Here is an 8,690-nt window from a genome sequence, read left to right as displayed (position 1 = left end):
TGAGCAGTAGATGGATGGGTAGATGGGTGGATGGATGATGGATGGATGGATGGATGGATGGATGGATAGGTGGATGGGTAGATGGGTGGATGGGTAGATGGATGGGTGGATGATGGATGGATGGGGGATGGATGGATGGGTAGATGGATGAATGGATGATGGATGGGTGGATGATTGGATGGGTAGATGGATGGATGGATGATGGATGGATGGGGGATGGATGGATGGGTAGATGGATGGATGGATGATGGATGGGTAGATGGATGGATGGATGGATGGATGGATGGATGGATGGATGGTTGGGTGGATGGATGGATGGATGATGGATGGATGGGTAGATGGATGGATGGATGAAAAGGCAGAAGTGGATGGGTGGATGAGTGGATGGATGAACAGATGGATGGATGGGTGGGTAGGTGGATGGGTGGATAATGAGACAGTGTTGGACAGGTTAGGAGATGGGTAGACATGTGAAAAGAAGGATTACTAGAGAAAGCTATGAAGGGAGGGGTCAATGTGTGGAATAGCATACTTGGAGGAATGGAAAGTGTGGGAAGGGCAGATGGAGGGATGACTGGATGAACTGATGGATGGATACATGGTTGGATGAATGATGGGGTAGTAGGAGAGAAGGATGTGTGGGTAAGTGGATAGAGGGTCTGGAGGTGGGTGGATGGATGGGTGGATGGAGGAGTAGGTGGGTGGGTGAAGGGATGGATGAATGGATGGATGGATGGATGGATGGATGGATGGATGGATGGATGGATGGATGGATGGATGGATGGATGGATGGATGGATGGATGGATGGATGGATGGATGGGAAAGTCCGGAAGGACAAAACTACCCTGCAGGAGGAATGAACAGCCGGGCGGGGCGGAGGTGCGGGCTGGGCGGGTCCGGCCGGACCACACGTGCAGGATGGGCCCCGCCTCCGGCCCCTCCCGCCCGCCGAGCCCGCCCCGGTGCTGCCGGTGCCGCCCGGCGGGGAGCGGCGCGGAGCGGAGCCCGACGGGGCGCGGCGAGGATGGGCAGGGGGCCCCGGCGGCTGCCGCCCTCCAGGTGGGGAACCTCGTGAACGGGGGTGCTGCGATTCCCCCTCCTCCCTAAGTGCGGGCTGGGGGAGGGTGGTTCGGTGTGGCTGGGGGGCGGTGTAGCCGGGAGCAGCTTGTAACCGGGGTGCTCTGCACTCCTGGTGCCCCTGGGTGGGCTCCTTATAGCGGGAGCGTCCGTGTAAACGAGGAGCTGGTGGGGTGTGGTGGCCGTGTAAAAATGCTTTGTGGGGGTGATAATCGCTGTGTGATGAGGGGGGGACCACATTGAGGGCTCCGTGATCATCCGGGAGCGGTGTGCTCACGCTGGCTGAGCCCCTGGAACCGATCCCTACGGCTCCTTGCAGCCCCCGAGCAGCACGCGGCGGTGGGGTCACCCGGCAGCCCCAATCCCCGCCTCCTGCGATACGCACCCCCCGCTCCCCTCGGGATCCCCCATCTAAACCCGCGGGTGGGGACGGCCCGCACTGCCGTTGACTCATTTCAGGACTGCGTGCTTGTTTGCCTCCCGCCGCCCCACGGAGATGCTGCCTGGGGCCCAGGTGTGGGGCCCGGCCCCAGGGGACCCCCCCAGTACACACGGCTCCTCGGGAAATCCCGGGGGCTCTCCGACACCCGGTTGGAGTTTTGGCGACGCCGCTGCCGGGGGTGGCACTGAGTCACCACCGCCCGGTGTCACCACCGCGGAGCTCCCCCCGCAGGGACGCCGCTGCTCCGCGCATCCCCGGCCCCGCAGCCGGGCAGGGCGGAGGTGCGCCCTTGGCAGCTCTCTGCTGTGGCAACAGGATGTGGTTTGGGATGTGACAAGCCCGGCCGCTTGTCATCTCTTCGGCGTCGTTGTCCGCACACGCATCAGCCCCGAGATGTCCCCGTGCTGATGCTCGTGCCCGTGAAGGAGCATCTTGGTGCGGTGGCTCCATTCGGTGGGCAGGGCTGCCCGGGGGGTCACACGGACACAACCCGGCCTCCTGCTCTACTCACCGCTGCAGATGCCTACCCAAAAACATGGTTAGCTGCTTTGGATGGCGCAAGCCCTATAGGAGGAAAGGGCTCAGGCTGACTCAAATCACTAACGAAAGTGGGAGAAAAGAGATTTCAGACCTTTGTTTTCATGTTTATTAAAATCTCACTGCTCGCCCTCTGCACTCATTAACTCTGAGAGCAGCTTGTTTTCGGTGCTGCTGCTGTTACTCTCAGTGCAGAGAAAACATGCTCAGGCAGCTGCAGGCTGATGCTGCTCATCCTGTGGCTGGGGGGGCTGATACTAAACAGCTGCAGTTTATTTAGTTTCTTGATTTGCAGCGATTTTCTACATCTTGGTTAGATGCAGAGGTTGCAAACTCCAGGGATGTGCAGGATGTCAACACTTTAGTCTTTGTGCATGCTGGGGAGGGCTCTGGTGTTTGGCTGTTCCATGGTCGCAGCAAAGAAACTTGGATGGAGTTGCAATTGGTTTCTGCAACACGGCTGCAAAGTGTTTTGGAGCTGCGAGTGTTGCTCAGATTAAAGCTTAATGCTGGAAAGATGAGACAATAAAGAAAGAGAGCCCTGCAGCAGAGGGTGCATCCCCTGGCTGCAATGACTGCAGGAGAGGAGGCTGAAAGGTGCTGGCATCCCCTGGAGCAGGGCTGGGTGGTGCCTGCAGGTTTCGGGATGGTGCAGAGCTCGGTTTGTTATGCTGTGAGCTGGAGGTGTGCTTCAGCCTTGCACTGTGATCCTGGCTGGCAGCAGGGATGTGCTGCTCTGCGATGGGCTCTCCTGCAGCTCTGCAGGTCAGGGTGGAGGAAAGGGGATGGCAAAAGTGCTGGGGGTGTTTCTGCAGGAGGGGCAGCTGTAGTGTGGCAAGGTGGGTTTGGGATAGGGGCTCACTGCCAGTGCTGCAGGAGGGTGCAGCTGCCCAGACCCTCCTCCCCCCTCATAGATCAGGCCACCCTCATTTGGAGAAAAGCAAACCAAAACTGTCACCTTGTGCCTTTTGTCGAACGTGAAAGCAAAGATGTGAGTTTTGAACCAAGAAAGAAGAACTGAATCCAGACAAAACACTGCTGCAGCCTTCGGGGCTGAGGGATGTGGCAGTGACTGCCAGCCGTGTGATGCTCCAGCCATGGTGGGGACCAGGCTACGACACCTGTACAGCAATGCAAGGACTGCTGCAGTCTTGCTATTCTGTAGCTCACCTGGGGCAGTTTCAACTTCTCTTTTTTTGGGTGACCACTGAGCTGTTGTGGGTGTGCTGGAGCTGCCAGTTTTTGCATTATCGTTTTGCAAGGGGAAAATGTGCATGAGTTTGCTGGGGGAGAGTTGCTCAGGTGAGTGCCCTGATGTTTTTGAGCTGTGAGAAGCTTCTGCTGCTTCTAAACTCCTTTCTCATCCTTGCTTCAAGCTTGTGCTGGGCGGTAAGTTAGGATATATAAGCTTCCTGTGGAAACCATGTGTCTGCACAGGCACTGCATTGCAGCCTGACACATCTTCCCTTGCTGCAGTTTTGCAGCCATGCTCAACTGGGAGGTGTTTGGGGCTGGAAATGCAGTGAAGAAAAAAGAGATGTGGATGTGATCAAGCTCTGCTGCTCACTCCTCTCTACAAGACTTCCCTTCTGCTTCCTTAAGTGGCTCCAGTACTGCGGGACTGGAATTGGTGTGTGGACATCTGCCACCAACCCCATTGCCAGCTGCTTCCTTGTGAGGTCCCCACCCATCCCAAGCCATCTCTGGAGGTCTCCAGGTGACCTCCACGCACACCCCCCAGCACTCAGTCTGTCTTGCTGTGTGTACCTCTCTGCTCTCCTTGAAGGCACAGCTGGTTGTGGAGCTGATGATGCCCACAGGGCTGTGGTCAGGACCTGTACAGCACCCAGGCTGGGAGCCTGGGGAGCAGCAACTCCCAGTGCATTTCTTAGCACAGAGACCAAAATCCCCCTCGCCCCAGAGCAGCCTTCCCCTCGTTAGGATCGTGCTTTTTGCTGCCAATTAACGCAGTGTGAGAATTTGTCTCTCCAGTGACATGTCTGTAGGACTCCTCGGATGCTTTAATTGCAGGGCTTTCAGCAGCCAGATCGTGATGAAATGGTAATTGTTGTGATTGTGTGCTGCGCTGTAGCTAAAAGACGTGGCTCTTTGGCGAAGCTTAATTAGGAAATAGGGACACTGTTGGGAATGGCTCTGAGATGAGATTTTCCTAATGAATGCTACTGAATAGGCAGCCTTGTAATGAAGAGCAGGCTCACGAGGGGCTCTGCCAATTGCTCTTCTCTAGTGTTAATTTTGTATTTCCTCCCTATTGTTTCTAATACCCTCTTGGAAAAGCTTGAAGATAAAATGCTTTATTTTCTTACGGTCTTGTATCCTGTTTGGCAAGCAAGTGACTACAGCGCGTGCATCTGGAATACAGGAGAGGATAGGCTGAGCTGCTTCAGACTTCTTCATCTCTGATTTCAAGCTCTGCTGTTGAAAAAGAAGAGCAGAAAAGCCACTTTAGCTCACGGCTGGGTGATCTGCTCCGTGCTGCAGAAGATGTTTGGCTGCCTGTGCAGATGTGAAGCAGGAAGAGAAGGCGGCACAGTGCTGCGGGATGCGCTCCTGCCTGGAGCAGCACAGCGTGGCGTTGTGCTTTCTTGCTCAGATGTGCTCCCTTTGCAACTGTGACTGCTGTGTTTAGCTGTGCTTCACCTGCTGAGAGCTCACCCGACTTCCAGTGTCCTGCTGGTAAGAGAAGCCCAGCAGTCACAGCTTGCCAGGCAGCTGCGTGGCTCAGTGCTCCCACCTGCACTGTGCTGTTCCCGGAACGGGGCCGGGCAGCCCCTGGGTGCTGAGTGAACTCCAGAGCTGCCTCCCAGCTGTGCTGGGCAGTGGAAAGTGCTGCAGATGTTTTTGGCTGACAGATGTGAGCGCTCACCCCATGGCTGAGTTAAAAGTGGAACTAGAAAACACTCTCTGACTGAGCGATGCGTCCCGTGGTGCTGTGACAATCATTGATGACCTGTTTGATAGGAATAGGGCTTGGTTTTCCCTCAAATGCCTCATTTTATTGCCCCAAATTCCCACATTGCTCGAGGTGATGGCAGCTCCTGAGACGCTGCTTTGTCCCTGTTTGGGGTGGCTTGAAGCAGAAGTGAGCTGCACACGTGATGAGGACGCCTGGGAACGCAGGATGTGCAGGAGTGTTGTCCTGCTGTGGTCACAGTGTCAGCTCCGAGCCTGATCTTGTGACCGTCCCCAGCAGTGCTGCAGTGGGGAATCTGCCTCTTTTTTCTTTCTTTCTTCGAGTTTCTTGTACTGTGACATCAAAGCACTTGAAATACCCGGTACGCAGCCTTAGGATTAAAGCCGTGTCCATGTTCAGATGCAGTGCTGCATGGACAGGCTCACTTAGGAAGGACTGTGCCTGTCTCAAACTTGCAAGAGTTTTTCACCCCTTCCACACAACCCGTTCTTGTTTGGTCTCAAATTAGGATGAAGCGCTTCCCCTTTCAGCTGCTTCCCCCCTTGCTCTGTGTCTATTTAAACCCCCCTCAGCTCTGAGGCTTCTCTGCAAAGCAGCACTCATCCTTTCAGGTGGCATTTCCCTTTTCTCATTGTTTCTGGCAGTCTTTCCACGTGAAACTTGACAAATGTTTCCTTGTTCTCGGTGCCTTTGTGTTGATCAGCTCAACATGGTGCATGTGGGGCTGTGTAAAGAAGTTTAGGTGGCACTTGGCTGTGGGTGCTTTGTGTGTGACTGAATGATGTCCAGCCTGGGTAATGCTGCTGCTGCTGCCTCTTCTTGGGCATGGATCCTGCTCACCTAAGAGACTCCTGTTTGAGGTTTGCCTCATTGGATTGATCAGCTGGATGACAAGCAAACCTAACAAGCTTGATGTTCCCACCAGATGCTCTCCAGGTGCAAATTACTCTGGGGTTGGTCCCCTGGTGCCACATCTCCATTGTGCTTGAACACCTCCAGGGATGGTGACACCCCACCTCCCTGTGCAGTCTGTGCCAGTGCCTGACCACTCTTTCAGAGTATAAATTGTTCCTAATATCCAACCTGAACATCCCCTGGTGCAACTTAGTTCCTGGAGGCTTGTCTCTCGGTGATGAGTTGGGATGAGGGCATTGCTCATCATGGGAGGAATCGAGGACTGGAAGGAGGTCAGGCTGTGTTTGCTGAATGGGTTTGTGCACCCTTCGCTCCTGTGACACACTGGGAGGGCTTGGTGACTTCTGCTCTGCTTGGGAGCTGGTTAGGGTGGTACCAGCCCCTCTGCCCAAAGCAAGCTCCATGCTTTGGTGAGCTTTGGAAGTGAGTGTCAGTCATTGCCTCACTTGCCATTGGCCCAAGTGTGATAGGGAACAGTCAAAACCATCCTCACCATCATCTGTCATATGTGATGTTGCCAGCGGTGCTGGAAGGGAACTGAAGTATTTGGGCAACCATGGTAGGGACTGAAAATACTTCTGGGTTCCCAGCAGGGCCTCCACAATGGCAGGAAGTAACTTCTAAAGCTTCCTTTGGATACACAGGGCTTTGGGGGAAAGATTTACTTGCTTGTTTATGCTGTAAGTTAATCTATTTAGTGGGCTTGGCATAAGGCTCACATAAAGCCCTCTGGAATGATCACGCTGCCTGTGTGCAGTGCTTTGTCTCTCACTTGCTTTGTTTCACGGCTGGAGTAATCAAGCAGAGGTGGAGCCAATGGAAATCTCACATGTAAACTTGTTTTTTTCTGAATAGGCTGGAGGAAATAGTGTGGGCTCTTGTTGCCCTTCATCCCAAGGGGGTTGGAGGAAAGGTTGTGAGGGGCAGAGGTTGGGGTCTGCATTCGGAGGGACCCTTGGGTGGGTGGGCTCTGTGTTCCTCTGCTCAGCTGGGGCACAGGGGTGGTTTTTGGCCCCAGCAGGGATGACAAATGGTTTTGCAGCATTAAAAATAAGGCATAAAAGGGAACCCCAAGAAATAGTGAAGCAGAGTAGGGAGAAACACGACGTGTTCCTGTGAGAGAAACAAGAAGTCTTAGGGAGAGGCTGGAGAGGCAGAAGAAAGTGCTGAGTTGGTGGGATGAAGAGAAGCCAATGGAATTTTCTCTGTTACATTGTGGTATTGCCACTTCCACATGTTTGATGCTATCCTAAATACACTACGTGTGACCTTCCACTGTAAATATGTGGTATTTTCCTGAGGGTCATGCCCAAAGGAGCCCCATGTACCCAATGGCTGCCCTGGGAATCCCCTGAGTTGAGATCCATGCCCACAGGTAGCCAGTGCTGGGCTCCCTCCCAAGAAGAAGAAATAGCTGCATGTCTTTGGGAGGTTCTTCCTGCTGAACATGGAAATATTTGGAGTCTTGTCCCCTCTGGCCCATGGAGTGACCCTTGGAAGCCTCCCAAAGGGACAGATTGTGATCCTCTCCCCTGGGCTGAAGTCAGCCTGGGGAGCATTGGGAGGAACCACTCAACCAGCCGCTTCTCTGCTGAGCTTCTACCTTCCCTGCTGTGCTGACGACAGAGCCCAGCTGGGCTGTGCCAGAGCCCAGTGCTATCTCCAACCTGCATCTTGCTGGGGCTTCACTTGGCTCTGCCTGTCATCAGCTGTGGCTCTGGGTGAATCTTCAACCTTTACTCTCTTGATAAAGGCTGATAGGAGCTAAAATTAACTCTTGCATCATGTGGTGAGGGGTTTTCATAATCGATGCCAGGAACAAGCACATTTCCTCTCTGAAAAGTGAGTATGCCTAACTGGTCTTTTCTTACTCAGTTCAGATGTCTGTCATTTCTGCTGGTTTTTGATGAGAAAAACAGAGGCTTTTCTTACACTGGCTGAGTTTTGGCCAACCCATGCAGTCCTTTGAGTGGTTATGGATGGGGCTGGGGGTGCAGATGCCTTCTGAACCCCTCAAAGACCAGCTAGGAGCAAATCTGGGTGCCAGGGAGATGCAGATGCTGGTGGCAGGGGCTACCATTGCCACCTCTGTGCTCCTGGCCAGAGAGAGCCTCGAGCTACCAAAACCTCTTGCTTGCAGAAAGTCCCAGAATAATTGGTGCCTTCAGCTTGCATGAGTCAATGCAATGCATCACATGCTATTTCTGTTTCTCAAGAAAATGCAGTTACTCCAAAATGCAGGCTGAATGTGGAAGCAGTAAACAGCTGCTTGTCCGAGTCCAGGTTGAGCTGCAAAATAGCTGCAAAATACTGCAGTCCTCACTCAGTTTCTCCTGGATTTATGTCTCTGGGGGGCCCCCTGGATTCTAAAAGCTGCTGCTGGTCTGCTCAGGGCCAAGGAAGGTGGCTGTATTGTCCCACTGTAATTAGCTACCCATGGGTACCAGCCCACGAGAGGCTGCTGTTCTCATGTCTCCCATCAGCTCTCATGAGACCACAGAGATGGACAAAGGTTCTGCTCAGTTTTCACCCCACACCTTTGTTTGCTGCCAGTACTGCTGATAAGGGGAGGTGGTAGTGGTAGAGCTCCCATTGCAGCTCTGACTTCCCAGGGCCAAATTCTGAATATACTGGTGGGATTCCTCAGGGGATCCATGAAGCTGAAGGTATCCCCTGTAAATGAGGGTGACAGTGGTTTGTTACTTGAAAGATGATAAAAGCATTGGGATAGGCTGTCCAGAGAGGTGATAGACCCTCTTCCTCTGCAGATATTTAAAGTTCTC

At 53.7% G+C, this 8,690-nt stretch overlaps 1 protein-coding gene across 3 annotated transcripts in view; it reads left to right on the top strand.

Annotated features, from left to right (window-relative positions):
- Positions 1-959: 959 nt before the first annotated feature.
- Positions 960-8,690, top strand: part of PIK3R5 (phosphoinositide-3-kinase regulatory subunit 5) — a 45,068-nt gene continuing 37,337 nt past the window's right edge. For all 3 annotated transcript variants that reach the window (XM_072351753.1, XM_072351751.1, XM_072351752.1), the window contains exon 1: positions 960-1,060. The gene's annotated coding sequence lies outside the window, so the exon portion shown is untranslated. The remainder of the gene's footprint in view (positions 1,061-8,690) is intronic.

The sequence above is a fragment of the Excalfactoria chinensis genome, chromosome 17, assembly GCF_039878825.1.
Source record: "Excalfactoria chinensis isolate bCotChi1 chromosome 17, bCotChi1.hap2, whole genome shotgun sequence".
In the NCBI taxonomy this organism is placed as follows: Eukaryota; Metazoa; Chordata; class Aves; order Galliformes; family Phasianidae; genus Excalfactoria; species Excalfactoria chinensis.
Note: the sequence above shows the minus strand (reverse complement) of the source record. Positions and strands in the feature narration are given on the sequence as shown.